The following is a 26961-nucleotide window of genomic DNA, read 5'->3' on the forward strand; positions in this document are numbered from 1 at the left end:
TTTATGAAGATAAGTACAGTTAGTTTTAGCTGTTTTTCACTGATGCTTTTTTACCTGTTTATTTTATATTTTGTGAGTGGAGGGCCCATTGCTGTTTTATTTTAAGACTCCTGGAATCTGGGCTGTAGTACAAAAGCTAAAATGTTGCATCCAGTAAACTGGAAAGTATAATTATTCTACTGCACTTAAAGTTGCCTGACTATGATAATGGCTTAAAATGTATAGTTATTTAAACAATTTTGAATGGTTTCTGTCATTTTTTTGTCAGCATTGTTGCTGTGCTTTCTCTGAATTTGAAGTTACATCTATTAACTGAAATTGATTTACAGTTTATGCTGCATTTCACGATGTTTCTGTGTTGTGTGTTGCTATTTAAATCAGTTTTGAATGATTTCTATTGTTTTGGAGCATTTTTATTGGGTTTCTCTGAATCTGAAGTTATAGTTATTAATTGAAGTCACTTTATAGTTTGCGCTGTATTTAGGTTCTATGTTAGTAGGCATGCAATTCAGGAGACAGTCGGGGACTGGAGCCTAGTCCAATTCCCAAATTGTCCTAAAGCACTGCCTAGTTAAATGACTTACCCAAGGTCACAAAGTAGGCAAATAAAGGCAGAAGGAGTCAATCCCTGTACCATAGCTTGTTAACAACTTATTGCCTTAATCCTCTGTATTAACTGCCAGACTATCTATTTGTTTACTGGGTAAGTGAGCTAGACCTTTCTTACCTTTTTAGTCATAATCCAGGCCACACGGACCACACTAACCATAACATAGATGAATATCTTAGTACAGTCAATTGACCATGCAATTTTGGGAAGTGAAGGGAAAGTGGAGTATCCTGATGAAACCTACACAGATTCAGACATCAACCAACAAAAATCCATATAGATAATGACCAGCAGGAAGAACTGAACCTAGACCCTAGAATAGTGTAGCACAGATCTTACCACTACCTTAGAGTTATGAGACAGAGATTTTACCACTGAGCTAAAATGGTTTCTGTGCTGTTAAGTTAATTAATCAGAGCTGTTACATTTATTTGTTGTGTTTTTGTCACATTTTAGTCACTTTTTAAAGTAACCGCACGCAGCCAGTTTTGTTCAGGTGTGTCATTTATCTACAACTTCTAATGGTTATTCTAGTGGCAGGGGTAATTTATTCTGTTCTGGGGAGATGAACACTACTGGTTAGAGCTTTAGCTGTTTTTCACTGGTTCTTTCATTTCCACTGTTTATTTTATATTGCTCAGTCCTGTGCTTCATCACAACAGAGTTAATATTTTCACTCATTACATGCAGACACTTTCATCTGTAACTTTTACTAATATAAACAACTTGCCCAAATCCTATGAGTAAATAGATTGTTGCTACATGCAGATGCAACAAGCTGCAAGTAGCTGCATAACAGACAGTGCCACATATGTAGCACCCACAAAGTAGCTTATAGGAGGCGCTAGTGGCATATAGCCCCACATATGCTACAGGTAAGCACACCTTAACTTTTTTGCAAGGTTCCTAATCTGTGCTTACCACAGTCACATTTAAACCCAAGTTATGTTTTTACGTATACAAACATTCATAAGTAATTTCACTATACACCCTTATCTGATAACTGTCTTAATCAACTGTAAATCTCTATTTTATTTAAGCTCTGCAACTCTGAATAAATAAAATCAAGTTTTACTTCACACTAGACAAAATGGAAGGTCATCCTTTTATCTCCCCTCTTTTGCCACTCTCCTGGCATCAGGCATCCTAAACAAGTATAGCAACTGCCTTATGATCTCGCATAATTTACTCTTACTAAACACACACAACTCTGCTTGTGAGAGGTGCAAAGATTTAAGAGATATGAGTGCTTCACTCTCACAAAAAACACAGACTGCGAGAACTGGACTAACACGTTGCACAATATGCACCCATCCCTGACACACTGTATAATGTCATATGATGACACTGTAAAGAAATCCCTACCAAATCATTCTATGCCCATGGGGATAAAATTTCAGTAAGAATTAAAATCAAATATCATCTCACTTAAACTCACCTTTAACAGAGAGTCACTGTAAGACAAAAGGCTGCAATTCATGTGCACTAGACCACTCCACATATTTTATTGATTTGTGATTCGATAGTGAGATATACAGATTCCCCACTTGTTTGTAGAATGACATGGAGAAAGTGCTTCAGCTGCTAGGATCTCAGATATCTCAAGGGCCTTTTGTACCCTTACACCAGTCATATATAACTACAACATAGTAGTTGTGCATTGGCAGCAGAGTGAAAAACCCTGTAGGAGATGCAGCAGACATTTCTCGGTTCCCCACTCATGTCTCAAACTCAGGTAAGACCCAGATATAGAGTAGAATCCTCCTTTCAAGATGAATGATGCTTAGGTACAAAGAAAAATGATTGGCTTCAGTAACTGGATACATAATTGGTATCACTGTGGGAGAATCACTGAAACATTGTTTAAATGCTCAGAAAGCTCTCCCTTCATACCTTGGTTTAGTGCTGGCCACGCCCTCAGATCCAGTGGAAACTATAGTGGTGTGTCTATAATTGTCTGATACCATAACACTTCAAGACATATACCCAAATGGAACTTACAGAACTCTAAATCACACTAAATATAATCAAATACCATGTTATCACATATTCCACCACTCTGGAAGCTCATATCCAGATGCTAAACATCATGGCATGGATGAACTTCCCATAAATACTAACTACATATTTTGAGAGACAATAACTGCCATCACTTTTCTAGAGTACATCTGTTTTCAAGGGAGGATATGCACAGAGTTGTCCAGGCTGTATAAATAAAAATTTAGTGGACCAGATTGTTACAATCCCACCTAAAGGACAAAATATTCTTCACCTGGTACTTATTTAGTGTCATCATGCACAACCCCACTAATAATTCACTTTCTCTACCTCTGTCTGTTTATGACAGATCATAAGCTAGTAACATATACCCTCACATTATCTAAACCACCTGAAACCAGTGTATCAGAAGTCAAGGACTTCAAGATCAGAAATCTCTTCAAATTCTATGATGATGCCTTAAAACTCGCTTATAACATCACCCCAGCCATTGCCTTAGCAGATACATTTACAAATATATTTTATACCCACATAAATAAATGTATAGAACTGGTAGTTCCATCTAGATTAAAATTCAGTGGGATGTTTAAAAGTAAACTACTCTGTTGGCCTATTGACATAAATAAAATCTACAATAAAAGAAAAAAAAGTCAGAATTTACAATAGATCTAAAGATCCCCTAGTCAAAGAAAACTTTAGGAATCTAACTGAGGGCATAAAAAAGACTGTTAGATCTACTAAGACATCCGATAAACACAGGCTGACATATGAAGCCGAGGGCAATTACAAATCCTTTTTTACTTATTTTAGAAAATGAAGAAACAATACTCTATAATATTGTGAAGTTTTGCTAAATGTTAAAAGTTTACACAAACCCGGCTGATGTGACAGATAAATTAGCAAATACATTTAGAGCACATTTCACACCTGAGATAACTATCCAAAGCTATAGAGTCACCATATTGCTCAAAGCCCCCATCATCACTGACTAACATGTACTGAAAGTGCTATCTAAGGCTAATAACATTTCTCACATGGGACCAGATTTCATACTAGCTTGTTTGTTAAATAGTACTAAACATGTCCTGGTAGGATCTCTCCATAAGCTGTTTGACCTGAACCTGGCTACATACTCAGTCCCAGAAGTATGGTATGCATTTTTGGTGATGTCACTCCACAGAGATGGCCTTACTACTGATTTCAGAAACTATTGACCCATCAGCCAGATACTTCTCATTTGTAAAATCATACCACACATTATAACAGACTTATTTGACATGGACAATAAAATCTCATCAGCCATAGATCCCAAGCAATTTTATTTTAGAAAACGTTGATCCTCTTGTACCTGGTAAACTTCTTTGAAAAGGTAAAGCATGCTGTTGACAGTGGTCTCCCTGTAGACAAAGTCTACTTCAAAGTGACCAAAGCATTTTTGACACCATCCCTCCAGTTAATATAATTAATAAATGAAATACATTACAAACTGACCCATATGTGGCACGATGGACAGCAAACTATCTAAAAGACAGAACCCACATGGTGCAGGTATCAGGACCAATGTCAGAGAACATAAAGGTAACAAATGGTGCAAGGTCCACTTTTGTTCAGTATTTATTTCTCTGACCTACAGACTGAAAACTAAGACTTATGGCTAACCAAGTTTGCAGATGACTGCAAACTGGAAGTCATTGTCAAATCCGTCTTTGATTCAGAAGCCCTCCAGCAGGAACTTGCAATTATAATTGCCCGGTGTATAGACAATTAACCCAAATTAAATGTTGAGAATGCAGCATTCTTGCATTTTGCAGAGAAACCATCCCCATCCCCTCATCATATAGCATTGACAATACCCCACTTCAAAGTGAAAATGTAGTTAGTGACCTAGGAAACTGGGTTGATACTTCCCTCTCCTTTGATAACATGTAGCAAGTCCTTCTACTTGATGCAGTTGGTCACCAAGGGAATATCATCTAGATCTAAAGATGTTATTGTCCCCTTGTATTCAGAACTGGTCAGATCAATTACAAAATACAACGTTCTGTAGGGTGTACCTTACAGGAAATACAAGACAGTTGTAAAGATTCCAAAAATTTCTAATAGACGGTCATAGGCTTAAAATTCCTAAGCTACCAGTAAACAGTAGAAATACTTTCCCGCTTTTCTGTATCTTATATCTTTCTCAGAAAACAAGAACCAGAAGTCCAGGATTTTTTCAACCTTCACAAATCAAAGCCCTGCGAGTACCAGAATAAGGGATCTAAACCTGCTTCAGCAGATCAATAAAACGAGTTAGAGATACAGATTCATTACTCAGTATTTCCCTCACCTCTTGAACAGACTCTTCCTTCATATAAAGCAGCTGGATATACTGTCTTCCATCACTTGAGATCTAAATAATAGGCCGAACCTCCCTTGAGAGGGACGATACAGTCTTGGGGGGAACTGGCAAAGTGTAATGGTCTCAAGATTCAATAGCTATAACTTCCTATGATCTACTCCCAGATCACAAATCATTAGAAAAAGAGCAAAATACACTTTAAAGTGTAGATTTCACATTTGCTGTGTCTCTGTCCAAGAGCGCTTTTGGTGGATAAGCCATTTCACATCCTAATTTCACAACAAATACAGAGGCAAAATGCCACATCAAGCAACTAGAAACTAAGCAAAAATACATTTGACAAAATGTATTCATGCCAAAATTGAGTTGCATACCAGAAGCAAAACCTACAGGAAGCTTCCAAGGATATTGTGATTATCCATGGAGCTTATGCCTCTGGAGAGATAATAAACTCAGCAAGCAAAGGATAGTAGTATGGCTGGAGCTGAATTCATCCTCAAGTCTTGTTGTTCATGAGGTGCACTCTGTTTTTACAAAATCTCACCAAGAAAAAACTGATTTGTAGACTGTATTTTATATAGTATATATCATGGATAGCATCAGGTTAAAAAATTTAAAATAATGACAGCTGGATGCACAAGTCCCTGGATAAAAAAGTCCCCAATCCTGGTAAGTGCACTTGTGCCAGGATTGGAAAAAAATGACAGTGTAGAATCCTCAAGACATGGAAACATTCCTACAATGGGTTTAGGCCAGGCACAGGGTGAAGATGGCCCTCTATTGTAGAATGAAATAGTAGTCCCCCAAAAAACACAAAAACTGACAGGCCACAAAATCAGCCATACGGATGACTACTGAGGATAAGAAAGGAATTATATATTTTCACTATGAGGCAATAAGCCCAGGATTTCTACATAAAAGACATTCAAAAAGATTAAGAGAGAAATTAGAGGAAAGAAAAATACTTGTACAAAAGAACTGTCAAAAGTTTCAAATGGAGATCTGTATTCTTTAATACAACAGATTCATGATAAACATTATATAAACCAAGAAATCTTGCATCATTTGGAAAAAGAAGTGACTGAGGAAGTGAAAAAATACAAAAATATAAACAACAAAACCAGAAATGTTTGAAAGGTATAAAAAGAAACATGGACATGGGAAAGAAAGAGAGATCTGATAAGGTATAATATTTATGCAAAGGAGAAAGATAAACTAATCAGTACAAAAAACAGCTCCAAATATATTTTAAAAGAAATATAAGCAAATGTACCTATTAATGGAAAATTTCACAACACAAAAAAATAAGATCACAAAGGGGAACATAGAAGAGAAGATTAGTAAAGTAGAAGTTAAACAAATAGAAGCTAAAATTATGGAATAACTGTGAAGTGGAGGATTTAGTACAGAAAGTCTAACATAGGTCATGTCATAGCATGATGGAGCATCGAATCCACAAAATAAGGAAAAACTGTAGAGCAGGAGACACCTGAAGAAGAAATATGGATATGGGAAAGAAAAAGTGATTTAACATGGAGCAATATTTATGCAAAAGAGAAAGCAAAAGTAATCAGTACAAAAAAGCAGCAACAAAGATATTTGAAGAGAAATACGGGCAAAAGCATCTGAATATGAAACATTTTACAATACAAAAAAATTAGAAAACAAAGGGGGAAAATAGAAAAGAGAATTAGCAATGGAAAAGTTAAAGAAATTGAAACTGAAGTTATGGATCACCTGAGAAGTTAAGGATTTAGTGTGGAAAATCCAACTCTGGTAACACCACAGCATGAAATAACAGTAAGTCCCCAAATTAAGGAAAAGCAGGTGAATGGGACACATCTGATCAGTTGCCACATGAAGTTATTCTGGAACCTTCAGTAGGAAATCAGTACAAAAGTTCAGCTGGAGTTGCACAGCAAAGGAATGAACAAGAAATGATGGCAACTCTGATGCAGTCAATGTTGTGGAGTGATAGGCTGTTAAGTAGACAGTTTAATGGGTTAAGGGCAAGACCTATGTTAGACTTTCTGTACTAAATCCTTCACTTCAGTTATTCCATAAGTTTCCATATGAAAGAGCAATGGATGATGCAGGATACAACTGAACAGAATATGTCACAGGAAGATGTTCTGGAACTTTCTGTAGAATGCCCACTGGAAATGGAGAACCAAGAATGTACCCTCAGTTTAGAAGAAAATGATCTAAAGGAAGAATTGCTTAAATTAATATGGATGGATAGACTTAATGAGATCAATGAAAGAAATAGCAGAAAGTCAATAAGACCCAAAATGTTCGAAGTTTGATAAAACAAATTAGCACAGTAGTCAATACTATTAACTGAAATTCAAGCCACATAACAAGTAAATAAGATATTTTACAGTGCAGCTAAATTAATAACAGATAAAGTCTTACCACAAAAGTAAAGGGCTGTAATTGAAAGGAAGGCAAGAAATCAAATGCCATCATGGAAGTATCGAATAAAGAAAACTATAAAGCAATTAAGACAAGAAATATAATTGTTAGAAGAGCACAGAAGAGGGACAGATCAACAAAAATACTTAGACAAATATGATAAAAGCAATGCACAGTATTAGAACAGATCAGGATCTATAGTCCACTATTGCAAATAATAAACTAAAGATAGCACAGGCAGAAAAAACTTAGAAGATATGCAAATAAATATAAAGGAAAAGTACAAAATTAGCAATTCATTGATAACCCAAAAAGTTTTATAGAGAACTGGGAAACAAAGCAAAAGGAATAGAAATACCACCAAAAAAGAAGAAAGAAATAGATTAATTTTGGAGAAATATCTATGAAGATCCTATGAAACATAATAAAAATGAATGGATAGAAGAAGACGTAAAATAAACAGTAATAAGTTCAGATGTACAGGATATTAAATGGGATGAAGTAATGGCCAGAGAAATTGAAACAAAATTAAGAAAAGCTTCAAATTGGAAAACCCGAGAAATAGATGCAGTACCTAACTTTTGGCTAAAAGTATTAACATCCTTACATGAAGATTTAGCCCTGAGTAAGAACTATATGCTCACCCCAAACAGACACCAACCTGGTTAACAACAGAAAAAAATGACACTCCTCCTTAAGAGTAAACCTGTAAGCTATCCTAAAAACTATAGACCAATATCTTGCCTTCCAACTATGTATAAACTATGCACTGGAACTGATGCCAATGTAGTTTATAGCCATTTAGAAGACAACTCAGTCATGGCTTTAGAACAAATGGGTAACAAAAGAAAGTCATATGGAACAAAGCATCATTTGTTGTTAAATAAAATCATAATAGGGAATTGTAAAAAGGGGAAGAATTTAAGTATGGCATTGATAGATTACAAAGAAGTAGTTGACAGCATCCCACATTAATAGATAAAGGATTGCTTTCAGATATATAAGATACACCCTACATTGATCAGTTATATTACAGTGACCATGAAACAATGGCAAACCACTTTACAGCTATGCTGTGATACAGGACAAATTATTATCTCGGGGATAAAAATTCAAAGGGGAGTATTCCAGGGTGACTGTCTGTCACTATTGCTCTTTTGTCTTCCCCTTAACCCATTAAACTGTCTACTTAACAGATTAGGTCATGCTTACAATTCGACTCCTAGTAAACTGCAAAGTTTAAAGACTTCTTATCTTCTTTTTGTGGATGATTTATAACTGTATAGTTCATCAGATGAGGAGCAGAAAGCAAAACTGGAAGTGGTCAAAACATTCTCAGGTGGTATAAGAATGTTATTTGGTCTTGATACATGTGCAAAAGTAACATTTAAAGCAGGAAATCTGCAGCATAAAGAAAAAAAAATCAGTCTGGGACAGGAATGTGATATAAAGGAACTTGAGCAGGAGGGAGTGTATAAATATTTGGGGAATTAATGAAGTTTTGACAATAAAACAATAAATGCAAACAAAATTCAGTAAGGAATATTTTAGAAGACTAAAATTAATACTGAAAATATCCCTGACATCTAGGAACAAAGTCCAAGCTATAAATCAATTTGCTCTTCCTCTTCTAACTTGCAGTTTGGGGTAATTGACTGGTCCCAAAAGTTATTGGATCAGTTGGACAGGTAAACAAGAAAAATGCTTCACGATTATCAAATGATGTATGAAAATCAGTGTATACTTAGATTATATATTCCTCATTCTGAAGGCGGTATGGGCCTCCTTTAAATTGATTACATTATAGATTTTCACTCGGTGGACTGCATACATATCTGCTGACCTTATCAGATCCAGACATAGTGGAAGTTTTGAAACATGAAGAGAACAAGTCTAAGGTGACTTCCTTGCTTAGTTTAGCTGAAGCATATTGGTGTAAAGTGGGAATGGAAACCAAACCAGTAGTAGACAAAAATCAGCCAGCAACTGAATGTGCCAAGAAACAAAAAAAAATATAAGGAGAAAGATCAGATGAGAAAGCAAGAAATGTGGAAAAGGTATTAATATAATTACAAGTACAGAAAACTCCTGGAAGAACATCATGTCAGTCAGGATCTGATGCAAAAATGGTTAAGAGGTAAGTTTAACCCAAAATATGAAAGGTTAATATTGGTGACCCAGGACAGTGGACTACACACATCTTGGTTTACAAAGTCCATCAAGCATGTGGGAGAAGCAGTAAAATGCAGGTTCTGTAAAACAGAACTGGAAACAGTCACACATTTTGTTGCCATGTGTGATACACTAATAACAGAGGACTTGTATACTGAAAGGCATAATAATGTGGCAAGACTGCTGTATTGAGGATTGTGCAAACATTGCAATACTGAAGTAGCTGAGAAGCATTGGAAACATGAGCCTCAAATGATGAAGTTTATATCCCATGGAATCACCCATTATGAACAGTTCAAAAACAGATTAGAGAAAATCAGATATAATAGTCCATGAAAAGAAGATAAAAGTAGCATTGGTCATTGAAATTGCTACACCCAGTGATTACAGGATCTTATGCACAGTGAAACACAAAGTCATAATATACCAGGATTTGCATGCAGAAACAAGTGCAATCTGGAAGAAGGATACCCAGAGAGTTCCAGTAGTTTCTTCAGGAAGAAGAAAGTCACACCACTGAAGGTAGCCCAAATCCAAAACAAGTTTGAAAACAGACAGTTGACTGTACCACCATGAACAGAGCTTAGATTTCACATAAAAAAATTAGTGCAACCACACCAATAAAATAGGCAAGCAGGGCAGGCACTTTCTGCCTTAGCCTTCTTCAGAGGATCTGAATAAGGCTAAGGCCGAACGTGCTTGTCCTGCTTGCCTATTTTATTGGTGTTGTTGCATAAAAGTTTTTATGTGAAAACTGTGCTCTGTTCATGGTGGTACATTCAACTTTCTGTTTTTTTTGAGAGTTGCAGTAGTGGTAGGAGCAATGGGCCTTATAAATAAGAATTTACAATTGTATATAGACATGGTACCAAAACATAGAACACAGTATGAGATGCAGAAGGAGTCAGTTCTGAGCACATTGCAGGTGCTGCAGGGAACACTTTTGGCTAACATCAGAGATTGAAACAATACTAATTTTATGAACTTTAATCATTCTTTGACTTAGGAATGATATTAGAAACCCAAAAGACTTGGAGAAATTGAACCAAGAGTTTGGAACATACTTGTTTACTGTTGCAAGGTTACATTCTTTATTACTTTTATTCATTTTCCTGACATAGCTGGAGGGAATCATTATACTGCTCTCAGGATCTCAGTCATCATGAATCATCTAGGTTTATTGTGAGACATTGATTTCATTTATGTGATTAGGAAACACTCTACTCAGTATTGTAATCATAGGAGACTCCATTATGAGATATACAGTTATCCTACTCACCACACTGAATAAGGAGAAAATCTTGGTCAGTTTTCTATCAAGGGCCAGATACTGGCAAATCACCCATGCACTCAAAGTCATTAGACCAAAAGTAACAGTATGACTCAGTCATAATCCATGTGAATGTAAATGATCTGAGACATACTTCACTGGAATATATGAAGAGGGTCATTATGGAGTTCTCAGACTTGGTGACCTGTGTTGGTATATGCCTTGCACTGAGCAGCATTCTACCCTTACCAAATACCACAATATGGAAAAAAGTTGATTGATTTCAATAATTCAGTTCTTGGTATGGCTTCTAAGTAAATCAAAACATGACCCATTGAGACCACCAGAGTGACTGTTTAATCATAACCTACAGGCGGCCTATGTGCCATGCAAATGGAGAACTGCAGAGGGAAACCCCATGAAGTACAGACCTTTAAGTCAGACTAGTCTCATATTCAAAGCCATGGAACAAATTATCATGGAAATAATTAATAAGGGCCTAGAAAATCTTCAAACTCTGGATCCAGTCCAGTTTGGTTTTGTCAAGGGTGGATCATGCCTCCTCAACTATGAAGGGCACCAAGGCAATGGATGAGGACAAAATGGTGCATACTGCCTATCTTGACCTGGCTAAGGCATTTGATAAGTACCCCACTTGGGCATTGTAAACAGACTCATGGATACAGGCATAAATGCATATGTTACACACTGGATAGCCAGCTAGCTTTCAGATAGGACCCAAGAAATTACAACTGAGGAGACCACCTCTATAAAGAGACTGGTCACTATCAGTGTCCCTCAGGGCTATGCGCTGCATTCATTGCTTTTTGGCATCAACTTCTTGAAAGTCAAAACCAATGTCAAGGTCCTCTGGCTGACCAAGTTTTCAGATGATAGCAGTCATAGAATCCCCCAACACACTAACATCCTACAGGAAGGACTAACACAGACAAATGACAGGTGCCAAAGCCAATGACAAGAAATGTATAGTAGTACCCTTTGGGCAGTCAGCTACCCTAGGATTAATAGCACATCCCTAAGAGCAGAACCAGTAGTCAGGAATTTGCATGCATATGTAAATAGTAACAAGGCTTTTAACCAACACATGTCTACGGTAGTAAGGAAATCATTATATATTACTCAACTTAAAAGCAAGGGCATGGCATCTAGGTTCCAGGAAGCCATTGTTCCATTATTCAGCCCTCATTAGACCCATCATTGAGTACTACGCCCTCTTCGGTATGTTCCAGACCAGGCACATGCAAAATCTAGAATGTCTACCGAGGTTCCTCACAAAAAGAATACAGGGCATAAACTGCATGTCCTATGCAGATTGCCTCAAAGCCATATGTCTGTATTCTGCTCCCTACAGACTGTTGAACAGTGATCCATGCCTGTCATGCAAGGCATCCACTCTGATGGACCTTTTACACATATGCATAATGATTTGCATCAAGGTTACTCAATCTAGGGATTTAAACTTTGCTTGTGACATAAATAGGATACATTGGTGGGACAAGTATGCATATCAGATAATCCCCCTTCTCTGAAATAGACTTTCCATCTATGTGAAGCAAAGCTCTTCCATAACCCTATTCAACAGAATCCTGGACCAGTGGATGGAAAATTGGAAATTCACAATAGGTCTAGCACCTATGTCTCTAATGGACAGAAGCAGCCTGTAAATCTTGTCCTAGCATACATATAATCATTACAGTAACCTCTAAGAGACATAAACTTGCAGGATACAATTGGGATGCTTGGCTAGGTTTATAAAGGCCCCCAGTGATCATTAGCCTAGCATACACCTATGAACCTATGATTGAAAAAGCAGTGGTCAGTACAATGGAGTTTGGTTTGAGGTGTCTTGAGTGAGGAGATTAGTTGGGAGGGGTTGTAAGGGGTGATTTAATTATAAAGTTTAGCTGCAAGAGGTAGGAAGGTGCCATTTCACGAAGTACACAAACCACAGAAAAAACAGAATTTATGTGCATACGTTTTGCACTTCACCAGCAAATTAAACCTTTATTTATTTATTTGTTTATTTGTTATTGTGGAGAAAGAAGCCTTCTCCTAATACTCCATACTTTTTATTATGCCTTTCTCTCACTTCAGTGTGGCCACAACATGGAGGAACAACAATGACTAAAAATGATCCAGTCATTTCCTAAGACACTCTGATTTTGGAGCAAAACTACCATCCTAAAATATAATCCTGTAAACATCATTTTAACATATACCAAGAAAACAGAAATGAGAAAACAGAATAACAAACATCTATGCTTGAACTAAGAAAGCCCATTCTAATTTATCATGAGCTTCTAAAGGAAAATTGAAGGGTGGCATGTGAGTTGTAGCCTGAAATTACACCCTATTTGCAATATTCTGAATTTTGTCTAGCAGCAGCATCGGCCCCTTATTTACACAGACTAGTGAGTGAAGTGTCAGTTTTCCTTATCAAAGTCTCACCAATTACTGAAAGATTATAGAGCTTCCATTTTTGCAGAATGTGCCATAAAAAATTGTAGTCAGATTTAATGTTGCTCACCAGTCCTTCCATTGTTGCATGCGTGTGTGTGTGTGTGTGTGTGTGTGTGTGTGTGTGTGTGTGTGTGTGTGTGTGTGTGTGTGTGTGTGTGTGTGTGTGTGTGTGTGCGCGCACGTGTATATTACTGAATATTGAAGAATGCACATTGTTTAATATGTGCTCATGTAGCACTAAATGCCTTAAACATAAGGATTGTGTGGAGCTGGAGAGTATAAAACACATTCCTATCACTTTCTCTCTTCAGTTAGGTAAATCTAATTTATTATTACATGTAATCTCACACAGCTGCTGAGGATTTCATTTCTCGCTTCATAATGTACCTACAGCTTTCATACTTTTTATATACTGACTCAAAAAACTACTACATTTTCTATGAGAATGGTGCAGTTTGTATACTGTCTGCAATACTCTACATTTTCTCTGAAAATACTGTAGTTTATATACTATCTGCAGTACTCTACATTTTCTATGAGAATGCTGCAGTTTGTATACTGTCTGCAGTACTCTACATTTTCTCTGAAAATACTGCAGTTTATAAACTATCTGCAGTACTCCACATTTTCTATGAAAGTACTGCAGTTTGTAAACTGTCTGCAGTACTCTACATTTTCTATGAAAATACTGCAGTTTATATACTACCTGCAGTACTCTACATTTTCTATGAAAGTACTGCAGTTTATATACTATCTGTAGTACTCTACATTTTCTATGAAAGTACTGCAGTTTATATACTATCTGTAGTACTCTATATTTTCTATGAGAATGCTGCAGTTTGTATACTGTCTGCAGTACTCTACATTTTCTCTGAAAATACTGCAGTTTATATACTATCTGTAGTACTCTACATTTTCTATGAAAGTACTGCAGTCTGTATACTATCTGCAGTACTCTACATTTTCTCTGAAAATACTGCAGTTTATAAACTATCTGCAGTACTCTACATTTTCTATGAGAATGCTGCAGTTTGCATACTGTCTGCAGTACTCTACATTTTCTCTGAAAATACTGCAGTTTATATACTATCTGTAGTACTCTACATTTTCTATGAAAGTACTGCAGTCTGTATACTATCTGCAGTACTCTACATTTTCTCTGAAAATACTGCAGTTTATATACTATCTGTAGTACTCTACATTTTCTATGAAAATACTGCAGTTTGTATACTGTCTGTAGTACTCTACAATTTCTATGAAAGTACTGCAGTTTGTATACTGTCTGTAGTACTCTACATTTTCTATGAAAGTACTGCAGTTTGTATACTGTCTCCAGTACTCATGATCTGCACAGTCCTTGAAAGAAAGATCATGTAAAATTGTAATTCTTATTATGTCTAGTACACTCCTTTCTTTGTGTAAAAGTACATTATATTTAGAGATAGTTTGGTTGGCCTCTGAGATGGTTGCTCTGTACCAAATTAATCCCTCCAAGATGGAACTTTTAAGTATTGAATTAATTCCAGTATGCGTTTGCGCAGTGTTTAGTATAGGACTATGTTTAAAAAATGATCATACCAGGAAAGTGGGTTAATTCTGTATTAGTTAAATATTACATGATTTTATGAAGTGGCTTTGTCAAGTAACTTATCCTTTAACCAATCCATGCCTACAGTGCTAATCTTGATGTTTTGTTCCATGCCTGAATCACTAGTTTTGTGGAATGTCTCTTCTGAATGAAACCTACACTGCGTAAAAGGTAAACCATCCCCAGACTAAAGCTACAGTGTAGCTTAACTGTGGTACTAAAACATTGAGCACCTCAGTGAGAAAATGATTTAAGGTAGACACATAAGAGAAGAAGAACATTTCCTTGTTTAATTTAAAAGATGTTTTCCTTCCATTTAAATTTAACTGTGACTCTGTGGTCCATCTTATTACTATTAAACCTGACAGTACACGGGAGTTTGATACCCCATCGACCGAGTGCTGGCTGGTTTGAATGAGTTAGATATGCACAATCTTGTTTTGTTAAGTTACACTAGCTATAATAAATCTACACCTGGTGCTAATAGAATTGCATTCTCTTAAGTAGCTGTTTAAGACTAAACAGGGCTTCTAGTAACTTATATAGAGACCCAGCAAACAATCATCAGTAGTAATAGTTATATCATTGCTGTTACATATGCTGACAGGGGACACTCTTAGTGTTATATCTGTGGGCATGTCTGACTATACAGGCTGTATAAATTTCTACCTCCTATACAGAGCAATATCTACAACTGTGCTTTGTGCATCTATGTATAGAATAGGGGAGATCGGGGTTTGCCTTGCACTTTACAATTATATTGCAGCATAGGTAACTGGGTGCCACAGTGCACTTTTTTGCCATTTTGGGGCACATACAGACTATTAGTTATCTTGCTAATACTGTGTTTTTGCACCTTTTTACATAATGATAATCTTGGTACTCAGACAGATTTTTTTAAAGAGCTTGTCATAAAGATGTGCCCATTTGCATATGTTCTGTGCACCTGAGACATACTTGCACACATTAACATGTTTCTATGTTCTGTGCACCTGGGACATAGTTGCACACACTAACATGTTCCTATGTTCTGTGCACCTGAGACATACTTGCACACATTAACATGTTCCTATGTTCTGTGCACCTGAGACATACTTGCACACATTAACATGTTCCGATGTTCTGTGCACCTGAGACATACCTACACACATTAACATTTTCCTATGTTCTGTGCACCTGAGACGTATTTACACACATTAACATGTTCCAGGTGGAGCTATAGTACTCTGGCATTTCTAGTTTCCATAGTATCTTTTCCATACATTTTCAAGTGCACTGCCATCCACACTACCTGCCATTCTGTGAATCCTGCTGAATGTAAAACAGCACAGTAGGTGTCTTCAGTTTAACAATGCGGGTCTGTGTCATATCAGCAAATGGCCACATTGTTGAATGTATCATCTTGTCAACAATGTAGGCAGTCAAACAATTCTAACTAAGATTGCATTACAGTAGAGATCAAGAAATTTGCACTTTTCCCCACAGTAGTGTGATCTCAGAGTTGGTATATATAATTAGTGAGAGGTGTGGGAGGTGCAGCTCCTCACAAGGGGGAGGGGGGGTTGATGGGCTGCATTGTCAACAAGATGATATTCAACAGAGTGGCCATTCTCTGATATGACATAGACCCTAATGATACTATATATATATATATATATATATATATATATATATAGAGAGAGAGAGAGATAGTGGAATGCATCTTAGATTACGAGCACAGGAAAAACAACTATCAAAAAGCATTGGTTCATTCTCTATGCACTCTGCTTATATTCATTATAAAATAGCTGTTGAAGAATAGTGTTCATTAATTTGAAATGCATACATGTGTCAAACACTTCTGGGTGACACAACATCTGTAATTAAAATCATACATGTATATAAGGAAATGATGAAATGAATTACATCATTTGTCTGTCAGAGTTTATTCCCACCTGAACACAACATCATTCTCCATTTATCATGGCTAAGTTTATACCATGAATGGTAGCACCCTCAAATAAGGGACACTGTCATAAACATAATAATCACTGTAGTTAGTGAAAAAAATCTGAGCTAGCAGGCATTCCTGGGAAAAAGTGAATTAATAATTTCTGTAGTCATGTTATTTCTATTATTTAAGCTCCTATAAATTTATATTTTATATGACAAAGGACCTGACAGAGATAAAATGTAGAATATGAATGAAAACCAGAACTGCATCAGACTGATGATTGCACAGCAATTTTAAATTAAAGCATGATTTTTTTATATTGTTTTCTTGCATTTGAGAATATATTTCTTATAAAAAATTTTTCTTCTATTTTTACCTGCATACTATGTCTGGAGAAACTTAACAAATTACTTATATTTTATTCTTATGGGTTGTATTCTCTTACAGGTACTTAAATATCTCCTAATCCCATGGAACCATCCTGAACTATGTCCGCTTAGGTTGTCAGCAAACCATCCTTTTTTCACTTATTATATTAACATATGGTTGTACAAGTTTTTATCTGCTTCCCACATGCTGAGATTCAAACACTTAACTAAATCCTCTATACTAAATATTGATTTACCTAGAGAGTCTCACCGCCTTCTTGCAGTGTGCACTTGCACCAAATTTAGTGCAGTGTGTCATTCGCTCTACCTGATTCGTATCTCTAAGCTAGCTCAATGAAATGTGAAAACTGCAGAAGCAGTAGCATGACTGAAAATGAAATCCGGATACCAGTCAGTGCCTCTCTGAGGACAGCAGGAAATGACTTTTCAACATAATGAAATATTCACTTTTTTCCCTCTGGAGAGGGGATTATAGTCAAAAGTCAGTAGCAATGTGGGACATGGGGATTAGACAGCAGAATGCTTAGTGATTAAAGTATTGTCTTGGCAGACATCCAGCATAATTGGTTTGGCACTAGGAAGAGTTGAACCAGTAAAATCAATTGTTTGGTCCCAAAATGTAAATGCAAAGCAATTTTTTATTTCATTCATAAAGAGATATTTATATTTTGGAAGAGAAAAAGACTATTTTAATTTTAAATATATCACTATATCTGAAAACCTCTCACTCAGTTACTAAAAGTCCAATCAGTCTTATTCTTAATAAGCTATTCAAAACACATTTAACAGTGCTTATCTGGGAACTGTAAGTAATTACTGCATCTTTTGTCTGTCTCATGTATTGTTGCTTCCTTCTATAAAAATTTATAATTTTATTAATAGTAGTGCAATTAGTTTGGGGAACAAGTGCTTTAATCACTAAAGTTAATACTTAACCTTCCTTTCTTTGTCATTTTTTTTCAGAATGAATGCTGTTATTCTTTTATTCTTTTCTTATTTTTTATAGTTAATTCCAAATATATTTATTATGTGCCCTTCAAGTATTTAAGGAGAACTTGTTTACTTATTCCATTTAAGATAACACAATTTAATGAAACAATTTCCTTGTCATTATAAAATAAGTGCGTTTATTTTTTTCAGCTGTTTTGTTTGTTTTGTATCCTGACTTATCTGAAATGTGAATATATGCTGGCTGGCTTAGCAGAGATAAGCATTTTTTTAAAGCACAAGCATATATTATCACATACTTCTGAACAGAATATTTTAGAAAACAGATTTCACTTTGTGTAGCTGCAAGGTAACAGAATATTTAAAATCTCGAGTTTTATCCAAATTCAGACATTTTCTCTCTCCATTATATTGGTCCAGCCTCTTAAATGATTGTGATATTTAACATGTGGTATTTGACATGAGTGGGTCTTTTCCACAAGATTTGTAAGTATTTGCCACTCTGTAGTTCTGTTATCCCAGTTGTGTGCATTTGGGACAAAAAACATCATATTTTGTCGTTGACACAATTTACTCATGTCTTGGGTGCCATTCACCTTCTCCTGATTACCAAACACTGAAACTGTCCTTCATATGATAAATTTATCAAGCTGCACTTAATGCTATATTACAGGGAACTTCTCAAAGGAGTAGCCCAGACAAAAGCAATAATGTACGTTGCATCAAATGGTCGATCTGCACCTACTACCGTACCTTGCTCTGTCCTGTTTATGTCTTATTAACACACCTCAAGACTGGTTGCAACGCACGATGCATCGGAGACCATCCAGGTGCATTTAACCATAGGCAAGACTGCTCTGCAAATTGTAGCATATTACAGGCCACCCTCACAAACTCAGGAACCTCACATGGCCTTCCTGAAAACACTAGAGGGGATAAATGTATCACCAAACACCATCATACTAGGTGACTTCAACTACCCTAATATAGACTGGGAACACTACTCAAGCCCAAACACCCTAGCCCAAAAGTTCCTGGAATTCATAAACTCAAATGCCATGGAACAACTAGTTACCATCCCCACAAGAGGAGATAACATACTTGACCTCATCATCACGAACATGGGAGCACAATGTTCAACACCGGAAGTATACCCCTCACTGGTGAGATCAGATCACAAACTAATCTCGCTGGAGGTCCTCATCCCACCCCCACCTGAAATAAAAAAGACCACAGTAAAGAACTTCTCCAAAGCCGACTTCACACTTCTAAAGACTAGTGTGGTCTCCTTTAAGGGCCCGAGCCAGTGGAAAACAGTACACATGCCGCTGAATCACTTACAAATGCCTTCTACCAGCACCTGCAGGACTGCATGGATAAGGCAATCCCAAGCAAAACAAAGACTCTCTGTACCAAAGGCAAGCGTCCAGTCTGGTGGACCCCAGCCATAAACAAACTCTACAACAAAAGGAGGAAGCTACTACAAGATAGAGCAAAATCCTTAAAAGGTAAGACACCCTTGATCACTATAAGTAAAAACTAAGAGCTCTCATAAAATCATCCAAAGCAAATTTTGAGAGAAAAATAGCTAAAGACTCAAAAGACAATCATAAGGCCTTCTTTAGCTATGTTAGAAACCTGGGAGGAAACTCCCAGATATGCTCAGAACTAGTTCAAAATGATGTGAAGATTACTGATCCTACGGACATTGCCAACATACTGGCTGACAGGTTCAGTGCAAACTTCTCCCCCCCCCCAAAAGGAGAGATATCTATACCAAATGATTGCAGCCCCCCAAACATCTCCAACACCCAAGTGAGAACTGCTCTCTCCAAAGCAAAAAACACAGCATCCATGGGACCTGATGGTGTCCCCGGCTGTGTGCTCCATGAACTCAATGAGGAATTAAACCCACAGCTAGGACAACTGTTTAATCAGAGCCTTACCTCTGGATACGCACTCCAGGAGTGGCGCACTGCAACTGTGGTCCCACTTCACAAAGGCGGTGCCTCCACCGACCCTGGAAATTACCGGCCCATTAGCTTGACAAGCCTTATCTGCAAAGCCATGGAGAGGATCATAATGGACCTCATAAATAAAGACATAGGGAATTTGCAGACTTTGGATCCAACCCAGTTTGGCTTTGTCAAAGGCAGATCATGCCTTTTAAACTTGGTTGACTTTTTCGAAACAGTCACCAAAGCCATTGATGAGGGAAAGGCAGTCCATACAGCCTACCTCGATCTGGCGAAGGCCTTCGATACAATACCCCACTCGGGTATCATTGGAAAACTCATCAGCTTAAATATTAACCCATACATCACAAGATGGGTTGTAAACTGGCTGAGTGACAGAACCCACAGGGTCAGAGTTGCTGGCGCCATGTCAGACTCAAAGCCTGTCACAAGTGGTGTCCCACAGGGCTCAGTCCTAGGCCCACTCTTGTTTGGCATCTACTTCTCTGAAGTACAAGCAAACACAGGAGGGTTATGGCTGACAAAGTTTGCAGATGACTGCAAACTGGGCGCCATAGTAGAAAACACATCTGACACAGATATCCTTCAGAAGGGTCTCACAGAAATGGATAACTGGTGCCAGAGCCATGGCCTAAAGTTAAATGCCAAAAAATGCATAGTCATACCCTTCGGGAAAAACAAGGTTACCCCTGGCTACCAAATAGGTGGCAATCCACTGAGCACAGTAGAAGTTATCAGAGACCTGGGGACCCAGGTTGATAGTAGTCTGTCATTCGACACCCATGTAGCTAAAGTAGTTAGGAAGACCTTCTACATTGCCCACCTTATCATAAAGGGATTCTCATCTAGATCAAGGGAGGTCATTGTCTCCCTCTACTCATCACTCATCAGACCAATGATTGAGTACAATTCCCCATTCGGAATGTATCTGACCCGACACTTGCAGCAGCTGGAGAGGCCACAAAAGTTCCTCACCAAAAGGATAAAGGGTCTCAAAAATCTGTCCTATGCTGCCCGACTGAAAGAACTCCAGCTCTATTCAGTCGCTTACCGCTTGCTCAGAGGTGACCTTTGCCTAACATACAAGGCCATGTCAAACCCAGATTTGATGAATATGCTTCACCTCAAAAAACTAGATCCATCAGAGCCACAAGGGCGGGAGACTTAAACCTCGACACGGCTATTAATAGGACGTGCTGGAGGGATAGATTCATCACCCAAAGACTCCCTATGCTGTGGAACAAAATCCCAGTATATGTGAGGCAGAGCACCTCGCTGGCCTTGTTCAAGAGAAATCTTGACCAATGGATGGGAGATCGCAGATATACCCCAGGGATTACCTCAGTGTCACTGCTCGACAGAGGCACAGCAAAATAATGGGTATATTTCCCCATACTAAAGGGGTGGCGTAAGCCACAAAACTATGGGCTAGGCTTGTAAATGCCCTTGGGCAGATAGCCTAGTATGAACCTATTAATCCTTACTAAAGAATACACCTGCCGTAGTTATCCATGTTTTCTTGTTTACTAGGAATCACAGTCCTGATATAGATTATAAACCTTCTTGTTCATGCAGTTGCCATCTCATATTGGTTGGTTTTCATATTCTGATGGTACTTCTTTAGAATCCTGTTGCCATAAGTTCATTTGTTCACCTTTCCCTTTCGATTCAGCAGTGATGCTTATAATTTAACAAATAACATCACAGGTGAACTCTAAATGTAGTTATTCTGTAATATAACTCTTCAGCTACTGGACTCTCTCGCTTTCATTTGTGTGCAGCACATCGTTCTGACATGAGGGTTTTGTTTACAGTCATCAGACCACACAAAGTAGTAAAATATAAGCACTGCCACTGACTATGCAGAATTGTATCTGTATAGATCGGCATTCTTGATAGCCAGGGCAAGCTTGCTTCTGAAAATTAAGCTATAAATATAGCCAGTAAAATGTAACATTGTTTAATACATTTCTTGCTTAGCTTATATTATTGTCATAGATAATAAAACAAAACATTGCAGAAACAAAGTGACAGTTATATGTTGCTGAGAAGTGGTTGCTGCAGGTTCTCAGAAATGTCCTGGACATTAATTATTCTTTAACAGATTTTTATCAAGTGTTTACATTTTGCACTTTATAGCTTGCTTTTACAGTGCCTAAGGAATGGGATGCAGTAGGATTCATATCAACAATATGATCTGCAAACCATTGATCAAGAACTACTGAAATAAATACATTGAAAAGTATCCTAAGTCAAAGCCAGGATTAATCAAGTTTTGATACAGAAAAATCATTGAAAGAATATCAGTAACAAAAAAAGCAACTTAAGCAGTTTATTAAACTACAATATGTGTGGCCAAGGGGCTTTAAACGCCTGAGACACCAAAAGTGGGTGGCTATGCACCCTGCAACACCCTGTTGGGTCTTTAACTCAATGATGACTTCACGGTCATACAGCATTGATATAAATGCACAATATCCTTATTGTGCATTAAACCAGGCAATGCAGCTGCTTACAAATGGGACTGATGAGCTGTTTGATGATAGCATTTTCAATAATTAACAGATCATTTTCTTCAATATTTTTAGTAGAAGCACTGTGCTAGGATGGGTAATGATAGTGAATCTAGCAGAGCAATGATTTGGTACCACCAGCTACACAATCTGTTTTCATAAGCCATGTCAGGAGCTTCTTACATCCTTGTATTCATATCCTTCCGCTTTATATTCATTAAGATTGCAGTGCCTTTCCTAGATAAACATATTTTTTCTTGAATATATTCAGGAATGCAGCTCATCATTCCATAATAGACTACTTTTTATTTTCTAAGCAGCACAAAGTCTTGTGAAATAACAGATTTTTTAAAGCTGCAGGAAGCATGCTGGATAAGTGTTTCAGAATAACTGTTTACTGTTAAGATAATGTCATGTTATATTCATCTATGTTTCTTTCAGGAATTAATGTGTTGAACTAAATTAAGAATTAAAGTGATATACTTGTAATAATGTGGTTCAGTGCTACAGAGTCTTAATGATGACCCCTACCAATGTCTGACTTCAGAAAATAAGAGATTTTTAACAGTGACATTTTAATTTATTTGTTTATTACTGCCACCACACTTATTCTGAAAGGCATAATACATGTTGTCTGTGATTCATTTCATACACACACACACACACACACACACACACACACACACACACACACACACACACACACACACACTCACACATTAAAAAAATACCTGGTGCCATGCTGCAAGTTTTAGCAAGTGCTTCATGCATAGCTGTTTGTCCCTCTTTAATAACACCTTATCCTCTGGCCCTGACATTCTGGAACATTCTCCCAAGCTGGAAAGTTTCACTGTCAACAATGTAGTCATAACCTTGTTTTTATTATTAGATTTAGAACTGGAAAGAGAAAAAAATATGTTCAGATTATTACAAGAGAGTCTGTAAAAGCAAGACCCATAGTATTGGACTGCCACCAACAATGAGATGGGAATAAGGCAGCTGGATGAATTAGTTTGACTTGGCAGTACAGGGGAATAAAATACAATTTTATGAGTAAATCTGGGACATAATGAGATAATGATTTAAGATCAACTGTCTTAAATTGTATAACATGTGACTACAAATATGATGCAGCTGTCTTCTTTCCTTCTATTCCCCTCTGAACATACCCTTGGGTCTTAGATATTTTATCATCTTAAAAAAAAAAAATACTACTTGTTACAGTTAAGCATACTTTTCAGAAGTTTAGGCTTATTTGTACTTCATCTGAGGCCATCAACAAGAAGATTGTCATTAGACTTTCAAACAGGAGATGTGTCCTGTATCTGATGCATGAGTGGCACTGTGGTGTCTTGAGTAGCATTGTTACCACACAGCCACAGGGTCTCTAGTTCTCTTCCCAGCTGGGGGTACATTCTGTGCCGAATGCACATGCCCTGTTTCAGATCCTAATGGGTTTTCACCAGACACACTAGTTTTCTCCCACATCCCAAAGAAATGTGTTAAGTAGATAGGTGACTGAATTGTGTGTGTGTGTGTGTGTGTGTGTGTGTGTGTGTGTGTGTGTGTGTGTGTGTGTGTGTGTGTGTGTTTGCTCACATGTGCACACACTTATAATGGAGAGCAAAGGTCTGACAATCAACATTTATTCTCTCCTTGTCTAGTAAACTTCATGACTGATGATGGCTGTTCATTGGGTTGATACATGAATTTGATACTACTGATAAATAGAATTTATTAGTATTTTATTCATTTATGTATTGTTTTAATGTTTCACATAGTTATTAAGTGATAAGATCTCTGCTTCACACCTCAAGGGCATTGGGTTTATTCTTGACCTCTGGTCACTATCTATGTAGAGTTTTGCATGTTTTCCCTTTATATGTATGCTTTCTGTCTGGGTTCTCTGTTTTCCCACTTCCCAATAGCATTGTGGGTGATAAGCTATGTTGAATTACTTATATATGTCTTGTATTTTCCCTTGCCATTGTGGTTTGGTTTGTGGCTTCAAAACATACAAGAACTACTAGTTTACTTACAGTGGATATAAAAAGTGCACACAACCCTGTTAAAATGCCAGGCTTTTGTGATATAAAAAAACGAGGCCACAATAAATCATTTCAAAACTTTTTCAACCTTTAATGTGACCTATAGCCTGTACAATTCAATTGACAAAAAAATCAAATCTGTTAGGGAAAAAAATATAAAAAATAAACAATGTACAATAAGCTGGTTGCATAAGTGTGCACACCCATAAACTAATATTTTGTTGAAACACTCTTTGAATTAGTTACAGCATTCAGTCTTCTTGGGTAGGAGTCAATCAGCATGGCACATCTTGACTTGGCAATATTTGCACCCTCTTCCTTGCAAAAGTGCTCCAAATCTGTCAGATTGTGAGGGCATTTCTTGTGCACAGTCCTCTTCTGGTCACCCCACAGAATTTCTATTGGATTTGGGTCTGGGCTCTGGCTCTGCCATTCCAAAACTTGAATTTTCTTCTGGTGAAGCCATTCTTTTGTTGATTTGGATGTATGCTTGGGGTCATTGTCATGTTGAAAGGTGAAATTCCTCTTCATCTTCAGCTTTCAGCAGGCACCTCAAGGTTTTGGGCCAAAAGTGACTGGTGTCAATTACAATCCTGTACAGCCCAGAGGTAAGAAGCGTAGTTACAAAACATAGTGGCAAAAGCAAACACTAAAAGCAAATATTTGTCAAATCCGAATGTCTGCTTACACTGGTGATGAACTGCAGCAGTTATAGTTAAAGCTGTCTGGTTACTAGAACAAGAAAGTATGATTCAGCAAACAGGTAGGGATGAAGGCAATAATCAATGCATTCAAAATATTACTTTACACATGATTTATAATAACAGGCTGTATGTATTTCCTATTTTGATCCAGTTTTTTGACAGTCTTGTCTATGTGTGGTATAAACTGTTCTATTTAGTAAAGCTAGGCACTTGGAATTTCAAGTAATGCCAATTTGATAGCAGGTGAATTTTGATAATTCATTTCTTCTAAATGTAGATTACAAGCTAATGATATTGCTATAATGGTTTTTATATTTTTATTTTCTTTCACTAAAGTGCTGTGTCTGATGCTGTTGCAGAAAAATGACAGCCATTACCTCACTCCATTCTACCAGGCAGACCTGGAAAGTCTTTGATGGAGCACTTCTGTCCTAGTGGGGGAAGTGCTGGGACACCTGACCTTATAGACAACAGGATTGTAAAGCCTGACAAAATTAGTAGCTTTTAAAAAAGTTATCTATTCTTTTAATTAAGAAGGTGATGTTAAAGGAATATCCAGCCTAATGTAATGTCATTGAGCAAGGTAGAAATTCATGTTCCGAAAGACATTGAAGAAGACAAGACATCTATAACCAACTGTGAGTGTGCTTGCTATCAAAAGACACAATGATGGGGGGCGGGGGTGGCCAAGATGGTGATCAGCTGGCAGAATAACATTTTTGCTCTGCTTCCTTTTATTTTTTCTGACAGAATTATATTGTATAAACTTAACAAAATTGTGTCTAAAACTGTATTTTGAGTTTTTTGAACTAACATATAACTGTATTTGAAAGAAAAAATAAGTTTGTAAGATTTTTCTTTAATTTTTCCTATCAGAAGTTTAATTGACTGTCTTGACAAAATGAGCCACTCTAAAGTGAACTCTCAAGATAATACAGTGGAAAAAAAATTACAATCTATATTGAGTAGTATCCAGGATCTATCAGTTAAACTGGATAAACTTGAACTCAAAATAGACAATATAAAAGAAGAATACAAAAAAAAAAAGAACAAAAAAACAAATGGACATGTTAAATTAAGTTATAAAACAATAATATGTACAAATTTGAACAATAGAGGAAGCAGTAAATGACTTGGATCAAAGAATAGCAGAAAATGAAAGCCATACAGAATTCATTTTAACACATAATTCATTGCTCTTGGAGAAAATAGAAGATCTAGAGAGTAGATGACATACAGAATTCCAGAGAAGGAAGAAGGGGCCACATGCTACAGTTCTTGAATAACTGGTTACCTAAAGCTCTCAACTTGCCATAAGCTGTCTATTTTGGTATTGAAAGAGCCCATAAGTCTCTTTTAACTTTGTCACTGAAAAATAACCCTTCTGTTCCCAGATCTATCATTGTTAAGTTCCTTTCCAGTCAAGATAAGGATTTTGTACTGAAATCTGCTTGGACAAATTGTCCAAAATAATTAAAAGAAAATACTGTCATGTTTGATGATGACTATACTGCATCTGTATGACTAAAAGAAAAACCTGTATTCCATTCATAAAATGTTTATAGAAACTGAACA

The 26961-nt window shown here is 36.9% G+C and overlaps 1 protein-coding gene across 3 annotated transcripts in view; it reads left to right on the top strand.

The window, feature by feature from the left end:
* GRID1 (glutamate ionotropic receptor delta type subunit 1) overlaps positions 1-26961 on the top strand; it is a 2576795-nt gene that overhangs the window by 421389 nt on the left and 2128445 nt on the right. The gene's annotated exons all lie outside the window — the stretch shown is intronic.

The sequence above is a fragment of the Protopterus annectens genome, chromosome 14.part0 (assembly GCF_019279795.1).
Source record: "Protopterus annectens isolate FY-2018-M chromosome 14.part0, PAN1.0, whole genome shotgun sequence".
Lineage (NCBI taxonomy): Eukaryota > Metazoa > Chordata > Ceratodontiformes > Protopteridae > Protopterus > Protopterus annectens.